This window comes from Balaenoptera physalus (genome assembly GCF_965194825.1).
Source record: "Balaenoptera physalus genome assembly, chromosome: 4".
Lineage (NCBI taxonomy): Eukaryota > Metazoa > Chordata > Mammalia > Artiodactyla > Balaenopteridae > Balaenoptera > Balaenoptera physalus.
The window spans coordinates 102,651,246-102,675,883 of record NC_138891.1 but is presented as its reverse complement, the minus strand read 5'-3'; positions in this window follow the sequence as shown (position 1 = coordinate 102,675,883).

Below are 24,638 nucleotides of genomic sequence, written 5' to 3'. Positions count from 1 at the left end.
CTATACTGATCTGTTAGGTCTAGTTGGAATTTTCAAGTTATTCAAGTCTTCCATTTTCTTTTGATATTCTGCCTAATTGTTCTATTTATTATTGAAAATGGAGAATTGAACTCTCCAACTATTATTTTTGCATTTTCTATTTCTCTCAAAGTTTGTGCCAGATTTTGCTTTACGTATTTTGCATCTCTGCTGTTAGCTGTATACATGTGTATAATTACTGTTTCTACCAGATGTGTTAACAAGTTTATCATCGTAAAATGCCCCTCTTTATCTCTAGTAATATTTTTGTTTTAAAGCCTATTACGGTTTATTTTAGCCACCCCAGCTCTCTCACTCGCTGTTTGCATGGTAAATATGTTTTTCATCATTTTATTTTCAACTTGTTTGTTTGAATCTAAATTGTGTCTCCTGCAGACAGCATATAGTTGTATTTTAAACTCTAATAATCTCTATCTTTTGTTTGGATTGTTTAAGAAGTTCACATTTATTGTCATTAATAATATGGTAGAATCAACATCCGCCATTTGATTATAGTTTTCTATATGCCTCAAGTCTTTTTTATTCCCTTAATCCCCCGGTCCACTTTAATGTCTTCTTTATGAAATGAATATTTGCTAGTATAACATATTAATCCCTTTAGTAGTTCTATATATATATATTTTATTACTTTATTGCTTGTTTTAGGGCTTATATTAAACATCTTAACTTCTTGGATATATTTTAGATATATAAAACCTCAGTTCTAAAAATAAACAAACTTGGGACTTCCCTGGTGGCACAGTGGTTAAGAATCCTCCTGCCAATGTAGGGGATACTGGTTTGAGCCCTGGTCTGGGAAGATCCCACATGGCATGGAGCAAGTAAGCCCGTGTGCCACAGCTACTGAGCCTGCAAGCCAAACTACTGAAGCCTGCACACCTAGAGCCCATGCTCTGCAACAAAGAGAAGCCACCACAATGAGAAGCCTGCACACCGCAATGAAGAGTAGCCCCCGCTCTTGCAACTAGAGAAAGCCCATGAGCAGCAACAAAGACTCAAAATAAATAAATAAATGAATAAACAAATTTATAAAATAAAATAAAAATAAACTTTAGTCTTTTATAGTTTTTATCTATCCCCCCTTCTTTGTGCTATTATTTTAACACATATTCCTTTCATGTTATAAAATCAACAAGAGAGCATCATAATTATTACTTTATATCATTTTATGTATTTCAAATAAGCTGAGAGTAAAAAGGAGAGTATATACTTAAAGAATTTGTTATATTATCTTTATCTACCATTTTGATTTCTGCAGACTTCTTTCTGAGTTATTTTCTTGAGTCATTTTCTTTTTTTTTTAAAGATTTATTGATTGATTGATTGATTGCTATGTTGGGTCTTCGTTTCTGTACTAGGGCTTTCTCTAGTTGCAGCAAGCGGGGGCCAATCTTCATCGCGGTGCGCGGGCCTCTCACTATCGCGGCCTCTCTTGTTGCGGAGCACAGGCTCCAGACGCGCAGGCTCAGCAGTTGTGGCTCACGGGTCCAGTTGCTCCGCGGCATGTGGGATCCTCCCAGACCAGGGCTCGAACCCGTGTCTCCTGCATTGGCAGGCAGACTCTCAAACACTGCGCCACCAGGGAAGCCCCCTTGAGTCATTTTCTTACTCAAATATATCTTTGCTCCCTGTCACCACCTCTGTGCTCTTATTGTACGATATATTTCTATATATTATAAACAAATTCAAAAATACAATTATGTAAATATTTTATATATTTACTTTTTAAGTCAGTTGAGAAAAGAAAGATAAAGAAATATACAATTATAGTGTATTTTATAATTAGCTACATAATTACCTTAACCAGCATTATTTAAACATTTTTTGCATAAATTTTAATTATTGTCAGTAGTCACTTGATATTTTTTTGATTGCTTGGTTTTTGATCATCAGAATTTGCACTTTTAAAAAAAATTTTATTGAAGTATAGTTGATTTACAATATTGCATTAGTTTCAGGTGTATAGCAAAGTGAATCAGTTATATATATACATATATCCACCCTTTTTATATTCTTCTCCCATATAAGCCATTACAGAATATTGAGTAGAGTTCCCTGTGCCATACAGTAGGTTCTTATTAGTTATCTATTTTATATATAGTAGTGTGTATATGTCAATCTCAATCTCCCAATTTATCCCTATCCCCTCTGTACTTATCCTCTCATAAGTGTAAATTTGTTTTCTATATCTGTGACTCTACTTTTGTTTTGTAAATAAGTTCATTTATACCCTTTTTTTAGATTTCACATATAAGCAATATCATATGATATTTGTCTTTCTGTGTCTGACTGACTTCACTCAGTATTGTAGTCATTTGAGTTTAGCATGAAGAACTCTTTTTAGTACTTCTTGAATGGTAGAATACCAGTAAAAAATTTTCTCGGCTTTTGCCAATCTTGGAATGTCTTTATTTTAGCTATACTTTTGAAATATGGTTTTGCTAAATCTATATTTTTGAGGTTTTTTTAAAACATTTCACCACTTAGAGTATATAGTTAAGGTGTCTTTTCTCCTCCATTCTTTTTGACGAAAAGTCAGCTGTTAATCTTATTAGGGTTCCATTTATATGATTTTTTTCTTTGTCTTTGTCAGTAGTCAGTATTTTTATTATGATTTGTCTGGGAGTGGATCTTTTGTGTTTATCCTATTGGAATTCATTGAACTTCTTGGATGTATACATTACTATTTTTATCAAATATGGAGAGTTTTCAGCTGTTATTTCTTTGAATATTTTTATGTTCTTTCTCTTCTTTCCATCTGATACTCTCATTATATGTATGTTGATGAACTAAAGTATTCCACATTTCTCTGAGGCTCTGTTTAATTTTCTTAATTCTTTTTATTTCTGTGTTCTTCATACTGCATCATCTCTATATATCTGTATTCAAGTTTGTTATTTTTCTAACAACTCAAATCTACTTTGAAGTCCTCTAGTGAATTTAAAAATTTTTATTGTCATTTTCAACCCCAGAATTTTCATTAAATTCTTTTTTTGTAATATTTATCTCTTTTTTGACATAACTTATTTTATGTCACATTGTCATCATACCTTCCTTACTTTTTTTGGACATCATCTCCTTTAGTTCTCTGAACATATTTATAATAGCTGATTTGAAGTCTTTGTTAGTCAAGTTTAACAGAGCTCCTTCAAAAGTAAATTTTATTACCTGATGTTTTTCCTGTATAATAGCCACACCTTCCTATTACATTGTGTGTCTTCTATGCTTTGTTGAAAACTGGATATTTTAGATAATATACAATATTATAGCTACCCTGGACACTCAACCCTTTAACCCCTGAAGGTGATGTTGTTTTCATGGTCATTTATTTATTTGTATAATGGCTCAACTAAACTGATTATATGAAATTTCTTTCCCTGCAATATGTAGCCTCTGATTTTTGTTTGTTTTGTTGTTATTTTTTAGCCTGGCTCTTTAAGAAATTCCCCAGATTAACATATGCCACTTACAAGTCTAAGGTTATACTTAATCCTAGCAAAGACTTTTAGCAAGTTGTATTTTACCCCCATATAATTGTGTGAGTGTGTAGTGTGCGTGTGTGTGTATTGGAGGTTTTTTATCACAGTAAGGAATTATTTTGTCCCATTTTCACCCTAGATCTAACAGATGAGATTTTTCTTCTCAAAACACTTTGATCACTCCTGAGAGTGTGCAGTCTTAGATGCAGACACATACTTCTGAATTTTACTTTATTCCTGGTTTCCTATGAGTTGCTGTGGGTCATAGTAGTTTATTGTTCAGCCTGGGGTTGGCAGAGGTTTTGATTAAGTTCCTAGTGCTATTAAGACTGCCACTCTTTGTTTACTAAGAATATTTTCAACTTAGCTCCATTTTCTGCTCTTATTGCTCTTGAGTAGAGGCAACCTAGCACTTATTAACAGGCTTCCTAACTGCTAGAGTTGAAACTGCTAGAGTGTTTGAAAAATAGTCATAATTTAGAATTGTACACTAAAGTTTTCTAGGTGTGTGAAAATTGCCAAATTTCAGAAACTCTCTTGTGTTGATGTATCACATTTTTATCACAGATCTAATTGTTCCTATCTCATAGTAGTATTTGGAAAATTAATTATATAATTCCATAAATCATGATTACTATTATTCTTGTCATTGTTATCAACTATGATGTCTTTTTAAAACAATTAAAATTAGATTACATATAAAGATTTATTTTTGCTTTAATTATCTATAAACATAAGTGACTATTTTATATCTAGAATGAATACACTCATAAATACTTTAATAGTTGTATAATATTTTATCATATAAATGTACTGTAAATTCACTGGTGTTATTTTTCTTAGGTTTGAGTTATGTCACCTAACTTTTCACTCTTTTCTCTTTATTTCCATTTCTTCTTTTGTATGATGTAGATTTATTATTTTGTTTTTATTTGAAAGCATGCATCCTACTATCCTACTATTATCTTTAATAAGCATTAAAAAGATTATTTTCTTTTTTGTTGTCAAAGTTAAAGTGAGATCAAATGAGATATCATCATTCTAACTTTATGAATTAAAAGTTTAGCATATTTTCACTACTACACCTCACTTGGCATTTTGTTGATATAATCTGGGTGATGGTGGTGGTGGTGATGATAGTTAATCATTCTTAAACTGGCTACGTTAGACACTCACTTTCTTTTATCCCATAATCTGAATTTTCCAGAATTATTTTCTTTGTTTTTTTTTGTTTTGTTAACAGGAATACTACATTATTTAACTTTTATTCAGAAAGAATTGTCTGTTTCCCAATATTCTAAAAATGATTTTCTATAGCTCTCAGAATTTTGCGATTACCAAAATCATATTACTAAAGGCCACATTCTTTTTTTAAATTGTGGTGTTTTACATTGTAAATAATTGTACTGGCCAGGGTGATTTTTGCTTCATTTTAAGTTGTATATATTTTCTGTCCAAAAACTTTTAGAAACTTAATCCATAATTTAATTAAATAAAAATAATAGAATATGTTTAGGTATCAAAATATGTTTATTAATTTTGCCTACATTCAAAAGTTGATATTTCTTAGCATATGAAGTCTCTTATTGTTTCCTTTCCATTAAATCTACCATTTCTTTCTTGACTCTAGTTCTATAGTAAATAAATGGGATCTTCTGGATCTGTTCCCAAGGTATTCTTAAATTTTGTTTTATTTAAAAAAATTTTTTTGATCAGTGTCTTTCTTTGCTTTATATTACCTTAGTTCTAGAAGAATGTTTCAAGTTCTTCATCATTTTTACATTCATTTTTTTCTGTGCATGCAGTTTTGTTCCTTGCTTCCATTATAGTTTATAATAGACAAATTGTCACTTTTATCTACAAGTAGTTTTACCTAAAACTCAAGTCATTTCCCTTTAATTTTTCTTAGTTTTTATAGATACAATATCCCCTTGGCTGGATTCTTACAATATTTTTTTAAGAGAGAAGCATTTTCTTTCATCCAGTATATTTTCATGGATTTTGAGCTTTCTCTTTTGCTCATTTTATTTTTGAAAACACTATACAGTTTCCCTTTCCTTGTTTTAGTTTGTAGTTACCATCAGTAAAGAAGACTTGCTATCTTGACCCTGCCATCTTGACATTTTCCTTGAAATGGTTGCTTATTTGAGAACCTATTCTCCACTCTATGATTTAGGGATGGGTGGCAAGGATCCATGAATGTTATTCTCCACCTACTTCATGATACTCTCTAATAAGATACTCTCATAATTATATGATGATATTCTATGATGAGAAGTCATTGTTAGGTAACAACAGCAAAGGCTTCCATAACAATGCCACAGACTGGGTGGCTCATTAAATGATAGAAACATATTTTCCCTCATATTTCTGAAGTCTAAAAGCCCCAGATCAAGGTGACAGCAGATTTGGTTTTTGTTAAGAGCTCTCTTCCTGGTTTGCAGATTGCTACTTCTCCCTGTGTCTTTAAACAAGTTTTCTTCTGTGCACTCTGCGGAGAAAGAGGTGCCTCATATCTCTTTCTCTTTGTATGGGGATATCAGTCCTATTGAATTAAGGCCCCACTCTTAATGACCTCACTTAACCTTTATTACATACTCATAGGCCCTTTTCCCAAATACAGTCACATGGCACATTAAGGCTTCATACACGAATTTAGGGGAAACATTTTTCAGTCCATAACACTGATGTACATTATATCTAGTAGTAATTTCTTTTCTTCAGAATGTTTAACACAATCCTTTTACCACCTAGAATTATCTGTAATAGAGAAAAAAAATTACCTTTTCACAATATTACATTTTCTATAAATATTTGTTTCTACAATATAGAAAATTTAATTTCATTGAAACATTAATATGCACTCTAGTGATTTGATAACATGCAAATATATAGTGCTATAAAAGCAGGTGATGCCCAGTAAATATTATTTAACCACTGGAATGCTGATAAAAGATATTACTATATCTCCTTAGGTTTATATGTTGCTATGTTCATATTAGCATATTCTATTTTTTTGAGAGCATAACACATTTTGCATAAGAGAAAATTTGTTCTTTTCCTCAGTCATTTTTTAACTCAACCCATGTTATCCAAATTAGCTTTTACATGGTTGCCATGGATTTAAATACATAATATTTAATTCAAATGCATAACTCATGTCATCTCACTCACATTTTGCCTTATTAATATTTCTGCTGTCACAGTGAACTGCTTGAATGTATAAGCTATGGATTCAAATTTATTCTTTTTCTCTTTTCTCCACTCTTTACCAAAAAAACCCCACTTATCTGAAATCAGAAAACCCAGTCATGAGTTACTAAATGTTAGCAGTTCTGTCTGGAAGTGCTAAGGTTTAACCCTTTAGCACTAAAGTTTTAAACTAAAGTTTTACCCTTTTCTTCTTATAAAGTAGACATCCTTTGTTTTTTTTTTTTTTTAATGTCTGGGAGAACAATTTCTCTTGGCCATTGCTCTTTTTTTTTTTTTTATAATTCTTTATTTTATTTATTTATTTTTTTGGCTGTGTTGGGTATTCGTTTCTATGCGAGGGCTTTCTCCAGTTGCGGCAAGTGGGGGCCACTCTTAATCGCGGTGCGCGGGTCTCTCACTATCGCGGCCTCTCTTGTTGAGGAGCACAGGCTCCAGACGCGCAGGCTCAGTAGTTGTGGCTCACGGGCCCAGTTGCTCCGTGGCATGTGGAATCTTCCCAGACCAGGGCTCGAACCCATGTCCCCTGCATTGGCAGGGGGATTCTCAACCACTGCGCCACCAGGGAAGCCCCAGACATCCTTTACTAGGTAAAAATAATTTTGCAACATATTATGTAACTATTCATGTATTCAGTGAAAAAAACATTGTCTAATGACTATCTTCTATATGTCAGGCACTGAGCTAGACTCTCAGAATTCAAAGGTATAAGGGACAGAAATTATACCCAAGAATTTCACTGCAGTGTAGAAGACAAACATGAAGATAGGAAAGGGGGATAGTATTTGATGAATATTAAATACCATTAAATTATCATCTGCAATGAAACTATGTGCTTATCAGGCTGCAACCCTCAAAGCCAATCATTAAGTCTACTAACACAGTGAATGAGTTGGTATGTCTGAAACCAAGAGTTCATAGATCAACTTTGAATAAACTGTAGATAATGTCCTTGGCTTCTCTAATAAGACAACAATTATGATTATTTATTTCTTGTCTAATTTTCCAGATACAAAGAATTGCTTCTTTTGCACATGTGGAAGCACACATTACTAAGCTATCTTTTCTGACATTACTAAAGCAGTGTCAACTGCTTATAATTTCTCCACATCTGGAAGAGTGACATCAGATCTCTCTTCCACATAGGATTAAATAAAACAGATATGATGGTAGATCAGAGAGTATAACTTTAAGGTGACTCTTGAGTTTTCTGACTTAATTGACTAGGATATGGTGGTCTCATTTATCAAGCTGTGTTCACTGAAAAAGAAAAACTTTATTGGTAGGGTTATATGTGTACAGTAGGGTAATTTATTATTCAGTTTTCAATTTGATGAATAAAGTGATGAGAATTCAGAAAGAGGTATCCATGAGGTAGTTAATCACTCTATTTCTCTAAATGGAAGTGCCATTCTTTAAGTTAACTCTATTTCATACCTCAAAATGTATTTCCCTCCAAAACTCTATCCTGTCAGTTGTCAAATGTTGCCAGTTTTCTATTAGCTTTAACTATCCTTCAGCTCTCTTTCATTTATCTTGCCACACTTTCTGCAGGTTGGATGCATCTACTATCCTTTGCCCTGCAAACTCCCTTTCTCCAAATTGATAATTTACATTACTCCTAGATTAAGATATCTCAGACTTGGGTTAAATCATGTCATTTCTGTGATCATAAATTGTCAGTGATGCCCACATAATTCTCAAAAAAAAAAAAAAAAGCTGGTCTCATTAGCCTAGGGTTTATTAACTAATATGTATTTTAACAGTATATATTTCCAATTTTTTTAACATTTTTATTGGAGTGTAATTGCTTTACACTGTTGTGTTAGTTTCTGCTGTATAACAAGGTGAATCAGCTATCTGTATACATATATCCCCATATCCACTCCCTCTGTCTCCCTCCCACACTCCCCTAGGTGGCCACAAAGCACCAAGCGGATCTCCCTGTGCTATACAGCTGCTTCCACTAGCTCTCTATTTTACATTTGGTACTGTATATATGTCAATGCTACTCCCTCACTTCATTCCAGTTTGCCCTTCCCCCTCCCCAGGTCCTCAAGTCCATTCTCTAGGTCTGCATCTTTATTCCTGTCCTGTCCCTAGGTTCATGAGAAACTTTTTTTTTTTTTTTTTTTTAGATTCCACATATATGTGTTAGCATATGGTATTTGTTTTTCTCTTTCTGACTTACTTCACTCAGTATGACAGACTCTACGTGCATCCAATTCACTACAAATAACTCAGTTTCATTTCTTTTTATGGCTGAGTAATACTCCATTGTATACACGTGCATATCTTCTTTATCCATTCATCTGTCATTGGACATTTAGGTTGCTTCCATGTCCTGGCTATTGTAAATAGAGCTGCAATGAACATTTAGGTACATCTCTCTTTTTGAATTATGGTTTTCTCAGGGTATATGCCCAGTGGTAGGATTGCTGGATCATATGGTAGTTCTTTTCTTAGTTTTTTAAGGAACCTCCATACTGTTCTCCATAGTGGCTGTATCAACTTACATTCCCACCAACAGTGCGAGAGTGTTGGTACCGTTTTCACCACACCCTCTCCAGCATTTATTGTTTGTAGATTTTTTTATGATGGCCATTCTGACTGGTGTTAGGTGATACCTCATTGAGGTTTTGATTTGCATTTCTCTAATGATTAGTGATGTTGAGCATTCTTTCATGTGTTTGTTGGCAATCTGTATATCTGCTGGGGAGAAATGTCTATTTAGGTCTTCCACCGATATTTGGACTGGGTTGTTTGTTTTTTGATACTGAGCTACATGATCTGCTTATATATTTTGGAGATTAATCTTTGGCAGTTGCTTCATTTGCAAATATTTTTTCCCATTCTAAGGGTTGTCTTTTTGTCTTGTTTATGGTTTCTTTTACTGTGCCAAAGCTTTTAAGTTTCATTAGGTCCCATTTGTTTATTTTTGTTTTTGTTTCCATTTCTCTAGGAGGTGGGTCCAAAAGGATCTTGCTGTGATTTATGTTCATAGAGCGTTCTGCCTATGTTTTCCTCTAAGAGTTTTATAGTGTCTGGCCTTACATTTAGGTCTTTAGTCCATTTTGAGTTTATTTTTGTGTATGGTGTTAGGGAGTGTTCTAATTTCATTCATTTACATGTCCAATTTTCCCATAACTACTTATTGAAGAGGCTGTCTTTTCTCCGTTGTATATTCTTGCCTCCTTTATCAAAGATAAGGTGACCATATGTGCGTGGGTTTATCTCTGGGCTTTCTATCCTGGTCCATTGATCTGTATTTCTGTTTTGTGCCAGTAACGTACTGTCTTGGCTGCTGTAGCTTTATAATATAGTCTGAAATCAGGGAGCATGATTCTTCCAGCTCCATTTTTCTTTCCCAAGATTCTTTTGGCTATTCAGGGTCTTTTGTGTATCCATACAAACTGTGAAATTTTTTGTTCTTGTTCTGTGAAAAATGCCATTGGTAGTTTGATAGGGATTGCACTGAATCTGTAGATTGCTTTGGGGCGTATAGTCATTTTCACAATGTTGATTCTTCCAATCCAAGAACATGGTATATCTCTCCATCTGTTTGTATCATCTTTAATTTCTTTCATCAGTGTCTTGTTGTTTTCTGCATACAGGTCTTTTGTCTCCTTAGGTAGGTTTATTCCTAGATATTTTATTCTTTTTGTTGCAATGGTAAACGGGAGTGTTTTCTTAATTTCACTTTAACATTTTTCATCATTAGTGTATAGAAATGCAAGAGATTTCTGTGCATTAATTTTGTATCCTGCTACTTTACCAAATTCATTGATTAGCTCTAGTAGTTTTCTGGTAGCATCTTTAGCATTCTCTATGTACAGTATCATGTCATCTGCAAACAGTGACAGCTTTACTTCTTCTTTTCTGATTTAGATTCCTTTTATTTCTTTTTCTTCTCTGATTGCTGTGGCTAACACTTCCAAAACTATGTTGAATAATAGTGGTGAGAGTGGGCAACCTTGTCTTGTTCCTGATCTTAGTGGAAATGGTTTCAGTTTTTCACCATTGAGGAAGATGTTGGCTCTGGGTTTATCATATATGGCCTTTATTATGTTGAGGTAAGTTCCCTCTATGCCTACTTTCTGGAGGGTTTTTTTTTATCATAAATGGGAGTTGAATTTTGTCAAAAGCTTTTTCTGCATCTATTGAGATGATCATATGGTTTCTCTCCTTCAATTTGATAATATGGTTTATCACATTGACTGACTTGCATATATTGAAGAATCCTTGCATTCCTGGGATAAACCCCACTTGATCATGGTGTATGATCCTTTTAATGTGCTGTTGGATTCTGCATACTAGTATTTTGTTGAGGATTTTTACATCTATGTTCATCAGTGATATTGGCCTGTAGTTTTCTTTCTTTGTGACATCTTTGTCTGGTTTTGGTATCAGGGTGATGGTGACCTCGTAGAATGAATTTGGGAGTGTTCCTCCCTCTACTATATTTTGGAAGAGTTTGAGAAGGATAGGTTTTAGCTCCTCTCTAAATGTTTGAAAGAATTCAACTGTGAAGCCATTTGGTCCTGGACTTTTGTCTGTTGGAAGATTTTTAATCACAGTTTCAATTTCAGTGCCTGTGATCGGTCTGTTTATATTTTCTATTTCTTCCTAGTTCTGTCTCAGAAGGTTTTGCTTTTCTAAGAATTTGTCCATTTCTTCCAGGCTGTCCATTTTTTTGGCATAGAGTTGCTTGTAGTAATCTCTCATGATTCTTTGTATTTCTGCAGTGTCAGTTGTTATTTCTCCTTTTTCCTTTCTAATTCTATTGATTTGAGTCTTCTCCCTTTTTTCTTGATTAGTCTGGCTAGTGTTTTATCAATTTTGTTTATCTTATCAAAGAACCAGTTTTTAGTTTTATTGATCTTTGTTATTGTTTTCTTCATTTCTTTTTCATTTATTTCTGATCTGATCTTTATAATTTCTTTCCTTCTGCTAACTTTGGGTTTTTTTTTTCTCTTCTTTCTCTAATTGCTTTAGATGTAAGTTAGGTTGTTTATTTAAGATGTTTCTTGTTTCTTGATGTAGGATTGTATTGCTATTAACTTCCCTCTTAGAACTGCTTTTGCTGCATCCTTTAGGTTGTGGATCATCGTGTTTTCAGTATTTGTTTAAAGGTATATTTTCATTTCCTCTTTGATTTCTTCAGTGATCTCTTGGTTATTTGGTAGTATATTGTTTAGCCTCCATGTGTTTATATTTTGTTACAGTGTTTTTCCCATAATTGTTGTCTAGTCTCATAACGTTGTGGTTGCAAAAGATACTTGATATGATTTCAGATTTCTCAAATTTACCAAGCCTTGATATGTGATCCAAGATGTGATCTATCCTGGAGAATATTCCATGAGCACTTGAGAAGAAAGTGTATTCTGTTGTTTTTGGATGGAATGTCCTATTAATATCAATTAGGTCCATCTGGTCTAATGTATCATTTAAAACTTGTGTTTCCTTTTTTATTTTCATTTTGCATGATCTGTCCATTGGTGAAAGTGGGGTGTTAAAGTCCCCTACTCTTATTGTGTTACTGATGATTTCCCCTTTTATGGCTGTTAGCATTTGCCTTATGTATTGAGGTGCTCCTATGTTGGGTGCATAAATATTTCCAATTGTTATATCTTATTCTTGGATTGATCCCTTGATCATTATGTAGTGTCCTTCTTTGTCTCTTGTAAGAGTCTTTATTATAAAGTCTATTTTGTCTGATATGAGAATTGCTACCCCAGCTTTCTTTTGATTTCCCTTTTCATGAAATATCTTTTTCCATCCCCAGCTTTCAGTCTCTATGTGTCCCTAGGTCTGAAGTGGGTCTCTTGTAGACAGCATATGTACAGTTCTTGTTTTTGTATGCATTCAGCCAGTCTATGTCTTTTGGTTGGAGCATTTAATCCATTTACATTTAAGGTAATTATTAATATGTATGTTCCTATTACCATTTTCTTAATTGTTTTGGGTTTGTTTTTTATGTCTTTCCTTCTCTTCTGTTTCCTGCCTAGAAAAGTTCCTTTAGCATTTGTTGTAAAGCTGGTGTGGTGGTGCTCAATTCTCTTAACTTTTGCTTTCTGTAAAGGTTTTAATTTCTCCAACAAATCTGAATGAGATCCTTGCTGGGTAGGTAATCTTGGTTGTATGCTTTTCCCTTTCATCACTTTAAATATGTCCTGCCACTCTCTTCTCATTTGCAGACCTTCTGCTGAAAGATCAGCTGTTAACCTTATGGGGATTCCCTTGTATGTTATTTGCTGCTTTTCCCTTGCTGCTTTTAATATTTTTTCTTTGTATTTAATTTTTGATAGCTTGATTAATATGTGTCTTGGCGTGTTTCTCCTTGGATTTATCCTGCATGGGGCTCTCTGTGCTTCCTGGACTTGATTGACCATTTCCTTTCCCATGTTAAGGAAGTTTTCAACTATAATCTCTTCAAATTTTTCTCAGACCCTTTCTTTTCCTCTTCTTCTTCTGGGACCCCTATAATTCAAATGTTGGTGCATTTAATCTTGTTCCAGAGTTCTCTGAGCCTGTCCTGAATTCTTTTCATTCTTTTTTCTTTATTCTGCTCTGTGACAGTTATTTCCCCTTTTTTATCTTTCAGGTCACTTTTCCATTCTTCTGCATCAGTTATTCTGCTATTGATTCCTTCTAAAGAATTTCTCATTTCATTTATTGTGTTGTTCATCGTTGTTTGTTTGCTGTTTTGTTCTTCTAGATCCTTGTTAAACGTTTCTTGTATTTTCTCCTTTGTATTTCCAAGATTTTGGATCATTTTTACTATCATTACTCTGAATTCTTTTTCAGGTAGACTGCCTATTTCCTCTTCATTTGTTTCGTCTGGTGGGTTTTCACCTTTTTCCTTCATCTGCTGCATATTTCTCTGTCTTCTCATTTTGTTTAACTTACTGTGTTTGGAGTCTCCTTTTCACAGGCTGCTGGTTCATAGTTCCCGTTGTTTATGATGTCTGTTCCCAGTGGGTGAGGTTGATTCAGTGGGTGTGTAGGCTTCCTGGTGGAGGATACTGGTGCCTGTGTTCTGGTGAGTGGGGCTGGATCTTTTCTTTCTGGTGGGCAGGGCCATGTCCGGTGGTGTGTTTTGGGGTGTCTGTGAACTTAATATGACTTTAGGCAGCCTCTCTGCTAATGCGGGGGGGGGGGTTTGTGATTCCTATCTTGCCAGTTCTTTGGCATGGGGTGTCTATCACTGGAGCTTACTGGCCTTTGGGTGGGGCTGGGTCTTAGTGTTGAGTTGGAGATCTCTGGGAGAACACTTGCTGATTGATATTATGTGGAGCTGGGAGGTCTCTGGTGGTCCAGTGTCCTGGACTCAGCTCTCTCACCTCAGAGACTCAGGCCTGACACCCAGCTGGAGCATCAAGACCCTGCTAGCCACAGGGCTCAGAAGAAAAGGGAGAAAAACAAGGAAAAAATAATAATAAAATTTTAAAAATAATAAAAAATTCAAAAAAGAAGAGAGAAACCAAAGCAATAAACAAATCCACCAATGATAACAAACACTAAAAATTTAAACTAAAATAAACATAAAAGTCAGAAACAAATCAGTCATAGAAAGCAAACCCCAAGTCTACAGTTGCTCTCAAAGTCCAGCGCCTCAGTTTTGCGAACATACGTTGTCTATTCAGGTATTCCACAGATCCAGCGTTCATCAGGTTGATTGTGGGGATTTAATCTGTTGCTCATGAGGCTGCACAGAGAAATTTCCTTTCTTTTCTTTTCGCCCAGCTCCTGGGGTTCAACTTTGGTTTGGGCCTTGCCTCTGCATGTTAGGTTGCCCTCAGGCATCTGTTCCCCACCCAGACAGGAGAGGATTAAAGCAGTGACTGATTAGGGTTCTCTTGCTTACTCAGGCTGGGGAGAGGGAGGGATACGGTAGTCATAATTGGAAAGTCAGGGGAGCCTGTAGCGGCAGAGGCCAGCATGACATTGCAACAGCCTGATGCGCACCGTGTGTTCTCCCAGGGAAGTTGTCCCTGGATCTCGGGACCCTGGCAGTGACGTGCTACATAGGCTCCTGGGGGGTGTGTGGTGCATAGTTACCTGTGCTTGTACACAGGATTCTAACACACAACAGCAGTGTTAGCGTTTCATGCCTGTCCCTGGGATCTGAGCTGATAGCTGTTGCTCGCACCTGTCACTGGATCTTGCTTAGGCAGTGCTCTGCCTTCTATGGGCACACAGGGAAGGAATCCCCTCTCCTTGCACACCCCGAAACAATGGTCTCTTGCCTCTCCAGCAGGTCCAGGCTTTTCCCCAGACTCCCTCCCAGCTAGCTGTGGCACACTAGCCCCCTTCAGGCTGTCTTCACGCAGCTGACCCCAGTCTTCTCCCTGGGATCTGACCTCTGAAGCCCGAGCCTCAGCTCCCACCCTCCACCCGCCCCAGCAGGTGAGCAGACAAGCATCTCAGGTTCGTGTGTGCTGGTTGGCACTGATCCTCTGTGAAGGAATCTCTCTGCTTTGCCCTCTGCACCCCTGTTGCTGCGCTCTCCTCCATGGCTCTGAGGCTTCTCCCCTGCCCACTCTCCATCCCCACCAGTGAGGGGGCTCCCTAGTGTCTGGAAACTTTTCCTCCTTCACAGCTCCCTATTACTTCGTCTCTGTTTTCTCTTTTTTCTTTTGTGCTACCCATGTACGTGAGGATTTTCTTGCCTTTTGGGAAGTCTGAGGTCTTCTGTCTGTGTTCAGTAGGTGTTCTGTAGGAGTTGTTCCACATGTAGATGTATTTTTGATGTATTTGTGGAGAGGAAGGTATTCTCCACGTCTTACTCCTCCACCATCTTGAAGGTCTCTATTTCAATCTTATCTCTTATAGGAACTCAATATTACAGATAATTGGGCTATAAATTCTATGTACAAAATACAATGTATTTGCTCACTCTGTTCAATATCTTTTCCCCTTTTTTTCCTCCTAAAGACAGATGAAATTTTGACAGGGAGTGTTTTTACTTTGTGTGTCAATTTGAGGAGCATGGCCACTTTAACTAATAAGATTCCAATAAACATGGGACAAGATCAGGCATGTTCAGGGTGATACAGCTGTAGACCTACTGTATAGAACAGGAAACTCTACTCAGTACTCTGTAATGACCTATATGGGAAAAGAATCTAAAAAAGAACAGATATTGTGTAAAGAAGAGGAAAACTGATTCACTTTGCTGTACAGCAGAAACTAACACAACAATGTAAATCAAGTATACTCCAATAAAAATTATTTTGTTAAAAAATTAAACGTGGGATGTCTTCCCATTTATTATTTAATCTTTTAAAATAATGTTTCATACTTTTTCATGTAAAAATCTTGCATTTATTTTGCTTAATTTATTACTGTTTTATTATTTTTGATGATCTTATAAATGGAATATTTTTCTTAATTTCATATTCAGATTGTCCATTGTTAATGTACAGAAATGCAGCTGATTTTTGTGTATTGATCCGTTATCCTGCAATTTTGGTGAACTTGATTACTAGCTCTAATAGTGTGTGTTTCCCTTTGGATTTGTACAACAATTGTTTTTAATCTGATAATGTCTTAATGTTTTCTTAATTTTTGAAGGATAATTTTGCTGGATGTAAAACTCTTGGCTGACTTTTAAAAAAATTCAGCACTTTGAATATGTCATTTCACTGCCCTCTGGATTCCATGGTTTCTGATTTGAAATCAGCTGTTAATCTTACTGATGATTGCTTGTATGTGATGAGTCCATTTGCTTGCTTTCCAGATTCTCTCTCTGTCTTTGGCTTGTGACAGTTTGACTATGATATGTAAAGGTATGGATCTCTTTGGGTATATATTACTTTGAGTTTGTTTATTTTCTTGGATGTGTAGATTAACATTATTCATCAAATGTGGGAAGTTTTAACTTTCATTATCTCTTCAAATAATTTTTCTGCCTTTCTCTTATCTCAACTTTAGACTCCTGTTATGCATATGTTGGTACACTTGATAGTACCCTACAGGTTTCTAAGTCTGTGTTTATTTTTCTTCACTCTATTTTCTTTCTGTTCCTCAGACTGGATACTCTCAGTTCACCTATTTTCAAGTTGTTTGAGTCCTTGTCCTATCAGTCCAAACCTTATTTAATCCCTTTAGTGAATTTTTCATTTCAGTTATGCTTTCAACTTCAGAATTTCTGTTTGGATTTTTAAAAATAATTTCTATTGATTTATTGATATTCTTAATTTGTGAGACAGCATTCTCACACTTCTCTATAATTCTTTAGACTGAGTTCCTCAAGGATAGGTTTTATTGGCTGTTATTTGCCTGTGTATCAGTCATATTTTTCTGTTTGTGTATTTCATATTTTGTTTTAAAAACTGAATTTATTGAATAATATAATGTAAACATTCTGGAAATCAGATTCTTCTTCCCTCCAGAAGTTTATTCGTGGTGTTATTTGCCTTTGTCTTTGGTGTGGTGGTACTATTTATTTGTTTTGTGCCTTTGCTGTTTTATTTATTTAAAGTCTATATCCTGTTTATTTTTCTGAATTGTTTGTTTTGTGGGATAACTCGTGTCTCAGCTTGGTTAATTTATTTGCCAGCTAATGATTATACAGACATTTTATGAAATGCCATGTACAAATAAGTTCTGCAGTTTTCAATTCTGCTTTAGATTTCACTTCTTTGTGCAGTGCATCTATGTCAGCCATAGGTTAGAGATTAGGGCTTACTCAGGACTTTCTTTCAATTTAATGTGGACATATAGATATGAACAGTTGTGTCTGGATTTTTCAAAGACCCATATCATCATCTCATTTGCCAGATTTTCCTTTTAAATTTTTGGCCAGTTTTTTATTTATCTTAACTGGTATTACTAGCTCAGGAATCTCTGTTGTTAAAAAATTGTTAATTATCTTCAGCAAATGCCTTGAGGATATTATTTTTCTTACTGAGTAAGTTTGAGTAAGGTCAATAAAGACAAGCCTTGTGAATAAGGATTGTCCAGGGACTTTCCAGATAGGCAAAATTGTCACAGTTTTCTGGGGATGAGATTTCTGTCAGTTTTCTGGGGATGAGATTTCTGGTGATCTCCAAGTTAAAATATATCAATGTTTGCAGATTTTTGCTAACCTTTAGTTAATATCTGGAGATTAGAAAAGATAATTTTGATAATTTTTCCAATGTTTTAATTGTTTTTATTTATTTTGTTATCACAACAAGGGACACATGAAAATAAAACTAAATATTAAGGATCATCATAAACAAGATAAAATGACCTGGTGTGCTAAAAAAAAAATTACATATTATAAAATCAATAAATAGTATTACAAGACAAATTTATTAAGCAAATGCATTAGTAAAAACTTATATTTTACTACTACCACTTAGAGTAATAACTCAAATTATATGAGTTAGGCCTTTTGAAATCTAGGCCTAATTAGACATTATAAAGAAAAGACTGTGTTATGCCTTCTTAGCACTGCACAATTTCCTGTCTCACAGAATCCTGAGAAATGAAATTATTGTTTTTTAAGCCAACAAGTTGTGACTGCTTCATTATACAGCAATAGATAACAGATACAATTGTCAAACAGGGAAATATGACATTTATCTCCAATGTATTTGTTAGTTTTACTGAAGTATATTAATCAATAAGGTAGAAGGATAAATCAAGAATGAGGAAGATTTCAGATATAACAAATAGTAGAACCTCTTCCCCTGGGATAGCAGTGGATTTTTTTGTTTTTTAAAATAATTAATTAATTTATTTATTTTTGGCTGCATTCAGTCTTCACTGCTATGTGCAGGGTTTCTCTAGTTGCGGCGAGTGGGGGCTACTCTTCGTTGTGGTGTGCGGGCTTCTCATTGCGGTGGCTTCTCTTTGCTGAGGAGCATGGGCTCTAGGCGCATGGGCTTCAGTAATTGTGGCACGGGGGCTCAGCAGTTGTGGCTTGTGGGCTCTAGAGCACAGGCTAAGCAGTTGTGGCGCACAGGGTTAGTTGCTCCGCAGCATGTGGGATCTTCCCAGACCAGGGCTTGAACCTGTGTTCCCTGCATTGGCAGGCAGATTCTTAACCACTGCACCACCAGGGAAGTCCATAGTATTGGATGTTGAACCATTCTTGCATCCCTGGAATAGTTCCCACTTGATCATGGTGTTTGATCCTTTTAATGTATTGTTATATTTAGTTTGCTTATATTTTGTTGAGGATTTTGCATCTCTGTTGATCAGGGTTATTGGTCTGTAATTTTTTGTGTGTGTTCTTTGTATGGTTTTGGTATCAGAGTGATGTTAGTCTCATTAAATGAAATAAGAAACATTCCCTTCTCTTCAATTTTTTGTAATAGTTTCATAAAATAGTATTAAACCCTTTTGAATATTTGGTAGAATTTACCTGTGAAGCTGTCTGGTATTGAACTTTTGTTTTAAGGGAGATTTTGATTATTGTTTCAATCTCTGTACTAGTGATTTGTCTCTTCAGATTTTCTATTTCCTCATGATTCAGTCTTGGAAAATTGTACAATTTTAAGAATTTTCTCATTTCTTCTAGATTTTCCAGTTGTTTGGTGTATAACTGTTCATAATGTTCTCCTATAATTCTTTGTATTTCCATGGTATACATTGTTATTTCTCCTATTTTCTTTCTGATTTTATTTATCAAAGTCTTCTCTTTTTTATTAGTGAGTCTAGCTAAAGGTTTCTCAATTTTGTATATATATTTTTTTATAGAACCAGCTCTTAGATTCATTGATCTTTTCTATTGTCTTTTTAGTCTCTATATCATTTAATTCCTTTCAATCGTTATTATTTCCTTCCTTCTACTGACTTTGGGTTTCATTCATTCTTCTTCTAGTTCTTTTATGTGAAAAGTTAAATTGTTTATTTGATATTTTTCTTGTGTCTTGAGGTAGGCCTATATTGCTAAAAACTTTCTTCTTAGTACTGATTTTGCTGCATCCCATAGATTTTGGCATATTGTATTTCCAAATTCATTTGTCTTCAGGTATTTTAAAAATTTCTCTTCTGGTTTATTAATTGACCTAATAGTTGTATAGTAGCATGTTGTTTGGTCTCCAAATATTTGTGATTTTTCCAGCTTTCGTCTTATATTTAATTTCTAGTTTCGTACCATTGTGGTTGATATGATTTCTGTCTTCTTAAATTTATTAAGACCTGTTTTGTATCCCAATATATGGTCTATTCTTGATAATGTTCCATGTGCACTTGAAAAACTCTGTATTCTGCTGCATTTGAATGGAATGTTCTGTACAAATCTCCTATGTTCATCTGGTCTGGTGTTTTATTTAAGGCGGCCATTTCCTTATTGACTTTCTGTCTGGATGTTCTAGCCATTGATTTAAGAGTGGTGTTAATATCCCCTACAATTATTGTGTTGCTGTCAACTTCTCCCTTTAGTTAAGATAATAATTGCTTTATATATTTTGCTGTGTCTCCGTTAAGTGCATACATATTAATAACTGTTGTGTCTTCTTGATGAATTTTCCTCTTTGACATTATATGGGATCTGTCTTTGTTTCTTGTTACCTTTTTTGTCTTGAAGTCTGTTTTGCCTGATATGAGTATGGCTAAAGTTGCTTTCTTTTGGCCCCCATTTTCTTGGAGTATCATCTTACATCTTATCTCTTTAAGCCTATGTTTTTCATTAGAACTGAGATGAATCTCCTGAAGGCAGTATATCATTTAATCTTGTTTTTTAATCCACCAGCTACCCTATGTCTTTTGCTTGGTAAATTTGATCCATCTACATTTAGGTTGAATGTTGAAAAATGCAAACTTAGTACTGCCATTTTATCTTTTGTTTTCTGATTGCTCTGTATCCCTGTCTCTGTGTGTCTGTGCATGTTTCTGCCTGCCATCTTAGTTTGGTGGTTTTCAATGAAAGTTTTTTTTTTTTTTCCCAATTTCCTTTTTTTAAAAAAAATTGATACATAGTCGATTTAAAGTATTGTGTTAGTTCAGATGTACAGCATAGTAATTCAACATTTTTGAAAATTATACTCCATTATTGGTTATTACAAGATGATGGGTATAATGCCCTGTGCTATATGGTATATCATTGTTACTTATCTATTTTATATATAGTAGTTTGCATCTGTTAATCCCATATCCCCAATTTGTCCCTTTCCTCTTTGGTAACCACAAGTATTTTTCTATATCTGTGAGTCTGTTTCTGTTTTGTATATACATTATTTGTGTCATTTTTAAGATTCCACATACAAGTGATATCATACAGTATTTGACTTTCTCTGTCTGGGTTATTTCACTAAGCATAATATGATCTAGGTCCATCTGCATTGCTGCAAATGTTGACATTTTATTCATTTTTTATGGGTGAATAATCCCTTGTAAATATATACCACATATTCTAAAGCCAGTCATCTGTTAGGGCACTTGGGTTGCTTCCATGTCTTGGCTATTGTACATAGTGCTGCTATGAATATAGGAGTACATGTATCTTTTCAAATTAATGTTTTTATTATTTCTGGACACATACCCAGGAGTTGAATTGCTGGGTCATTTAGTAGTTTTGTTTTTAGTTTTTAAGGAACCTCCATACTGTATTCTTTAGTGGCTGCACCAATTTATATTCCCATCAACAGTGAACTAGGGTTCCTTTTTCTCCACATCCTCACCAATATTTGTTATTTTTAGACTTTTTTATGAGAGCCATTCTGACAGGTGTGAGTTGGTATCTCATTGTGGTTTTGATTTGCATTTCTCTAGTAATTAGCAATGTTGAGCATGTTTTAGTGTGTTTGTTAGCCATTTGTATATCTTCTTTGGAGAAATTCTGTTCAGGTGTTCTGCCCATTTTTTTGATTGAGTTGTTTGTTCTGTTGATATTCAGTATGAGCTGATTGTATATTTTGGATATTAATCCTGTGTCTGTCACATCATTTGCAAATATTTTCTTCTATTCTTTAGATTGTCATTTTGTTTTGTTGATGGTTTCCTTCCCTGTGCAAAAGCATTTCAGTTTAATTAGGTCTCTTCTGTTAATTTTTGTTTTTATTTCTTTTGCCTTAGGAGACAGACACAAGAAAATATTGCTACAATTTATGTCAAAGAGAGTTCTGCCTACGTTCTCTTCTAGGAGTGTTATGGTTTGAGGTCTTAAATTTAGGTCTCTAAACCACTTTGAGCTTATTTTTGTATATGTTGTGAAGGAATATTCTACTTCATTGATTTACATGTAGCTGTCCATCTTTCCCAGCACCACTTATTGAAGAGACTGGTTTTCTCCATTGTATATTCTTGCCTCCTTTGTTACACATTAATTGACCATAGGTGTGTAGGTTTATTTCTGGGCTCTCTATTCTGTTTCATTGCTATATATGTCTGTTTTTTGTGCCAATACCATGCTGTTTTGATTACTGTGGCTTTGCAGTATAGTCTGAAGTCTGGGAGGGTTATACCTCCAGCTTTGTTCTTTTTCCTCAGAATTGCTTTGGCAATTTTGGGACTTTTGTTGTTCTATATAAATTTTATGATTATTTGTTCTAGCTTTGTGAAAAGTGACATGGATATTTTGATAGGGATTATATCAAATCTATAGATTGCTTTTGGTAGTAAGGCCATTTTAACAATATTAATTCTTCCAATCCAAGAGCATGGGATATAATTCCATTTCTCTGAATCATCTTCAGTTTCCTTCATCAGTGTTTTATAATTTTCAGAGTATAGGTTTTTCATCTCCTTGGTTAAATTTATTCCTAGGCATTTTATTTTTTTGATGCAACTGTAAAGAGAATCGTATTTTCTTTTACATTCTCCTCCTCAAATTTTATTAACAATGTATAGAAATGAAACACATTTTGGTATATTAATCTTTTACCCTACAACCTTGCTGCATTAATTTATTAATTCTTATAGTTTTTGGGTGGAGACTTTAGGATTCCTCTCTATGTAATATTGTGTAATCATCAAATAGTGAAAGTTTTATACCAGTTTCCTTCCAATTTGTTTACTTTTCATTTCTTTTTCTTGTCTGATCATTGTGGTTAGGACTTCCAGTACTCCATTAAATAGAAATGGTGAGTGTACATCCTTGTCTTGTTACTGAACTTAGGAGGAAGGTTCTCAGCTTTTCACTGTTGAGTACTGACTGTGGAATTAGTGGAAATGGCCTCTATTATGTTGATATATGTTCCCTCTATACCCACTGTGATGAAAGTTTTTATCATGAATGGATGCTTAATTTTGTCAAATGCTTTTTCTCTGTCTATTGAGATGATCATGGAATTTTTATCCTATTATTAGTGTGGTTTATTAAATTGATTTGTGGATATTGAACCATCCTTGCATCCATGGAATATATCCCACTTGATCACAGTGTATGGACCTTTTTATATTGGATTATATATTGTTGAATTTGGTTTGCTAATATTTTGCTGAAGATTTTTGCATCTATAGCGATCAAAGATATTGGCTTGTATGTTTCCTTATTTGTAGTGTCTGTCTGGTTTTGGTATCAGGGTAATTGTGTCTTCATAAAATGAATTTGGGAGTGTTCACTCCTCTTCAGTTTTTTTGGTCTAGTTTGAGAAGGATAAGTGTTAATTCTTTTTTATATGTTTGATAGAATTCCTCTGTGAATCTGTCTGGTCCTGGACTTTTTCTGCTGGGAGTTTTTCTTTTTTTAATTACAGATTTAATTTCTCTTATAATTATCAGTCTGTTGAAATTGTCTGTTCCTTCTTCACTCAGTCTTAGAGGGTGGATATTTCTAGCAATTTATCCATTTCTTCTAGATTGTGCAGGGTTTTGACATATAACTGTTCATAGTGTTCTCATGATTTTTTGTGTCTCTGTGGTATTGGTTGTTATTTCTCCTCTTTCACTTCTTATTTTGTTTATTTGGGTCTTCTATTCTTGGTGAGCCTGGCTAAAGATTTATTGATTATCTTTTCAAAAAACAGTTCTTGGATTCATAGATACTTTCTATTTTTTTAGAACTCTATTTTATTTCCTATCTGATGTTTATTTCCTTTCTTCTGCTGAATTTGGGCTTTGTTAGTTCTTCTTTTTCTAATTCTTTTAGGTGGTAGTTTAGTTTGTTTATTTGAGACTTTTCTTGTTTCTTGAGGAAGAACTGTATCACTATGAACTTTCCCCTTAGAACTTCTTTTGCTGCATCCCATAGCTTTTGGACTGTTTTGTTTCCATTTGATTTGTCTAGAGGTATTTTCTCATTGACTCTTTGATTTGATCATTGACTCATTCATTTTTTAGTAGCATGTTGTTTAATCTCCATGTGTTTTTGTTTTTCCCATTCTTCTTTCTGTAGTTGATTTCTAGTTTCAAACTGTTGTGGTCAGAAAAAAATGCTTGACCTAATTTCTAAATTTGCCAAGGCTTGTTTTTGTTGGGGAAGCTAGTAAAATAGTATTGGTCAGGCTCTAGAGGCAACAGTAGGTCTTTGACTAAAGAAAGACCCTGAAAGAGCTACATGCCAAACTGCTAGACTACATGCACGTCTGCAGAAATGGTGCTAGCAAGTCTTGGGAAGCAACAGATAAAGAAGGCAGTAAGTCACAAAGCTTCCTGGGCCTTGGGAATCTGGCCAGTTCCTAGGGATCAGCGAACATTCTGAGACTTACAACTAAAGTATCAAAGCATTTGCAATAACAGCCAGAGCTGTATATTTGCACTCAAGCTGATGACTATCAGCTTGCAGCTTGGAGTTAAAAGCAGGACTCCTTTGGGTGGCACACTGAAGTCTCACCCGTGTGGTGGACGCACTGTCTGGGACCTTCCCAACTGGTACTCCAGATTGCTGTTCAAGGGACTTCCCAGATGCTGCTTGGATCTGGAAGTAGGTGTCAGCCCAATTCAGTGATTTATGCTCTGTTATATACTCTGTTAATATTTTTATTCCTTTCCTTTTAATGATAGTGTATTGAAATTAAGTTAAATCACCTTCTA